A 571-nucleotide genomic window follows, 5' to 3' on the forward strand; every position below is an offset into this window, starting at 1 on the left:
GGCAATGTCCTTTAACCACTTGTCATATTTTATCATTGAACTTCTTATAGAATTTCTTATTACAAAAGATCTAGAATCCATTCGAATATTTTTCTTATCATTTATTATTTTTATTACATAACTATTAGTAAGAATAAATTGGATCCTAAAAATAAGCATTAATGCAAATATATCCTTTCATACACGGATATTTTATTGGAATTTCCCAAATCTACCAATTAATTTTTTGGTGTAGAGTTTAATTCTAGTAGTTTCTTGGAAGAGATTAAACATTATGGATATTTTATATTATTATTGTGTCTCGTGTAGTCTTGCATTCTAAAAAATTAGAATATTTAGTTGGATTTTATTATATGTATATACTTTAGAACATATGAATCTTGGAAAAGTTGTAGTCAAAAGTGTGTATTATATGCTCAAAGAAAAAACTATTACAACTCATGTACTACAACAGATGGAAGAATATAGTTCTTTTTGTTTGTCAATTACCAAGATGGAGGTGATTCAATGGATGCAATTATAATGAGGTCTTTGGTGCTTGCCTACATACAACTGTGTATCGCGTATATTC

This window comes from Triticum aestivum, unplaced genomic scaffold (genome assembly GCF_018294505.1).
Source record: "Triticum aestivum cultivar Chinese Spring unplaced genomic scaffold, IWGSC CS RefSeq v2.1 scaffold128463, whole genome shotgun sequence".
Taxonomy (NCBI): Eukaryota; Viridiplantae; Streptophyta; class Magnoliopsida; order Poales; family Poaceae; genus Triticum; species Triticum aestivum.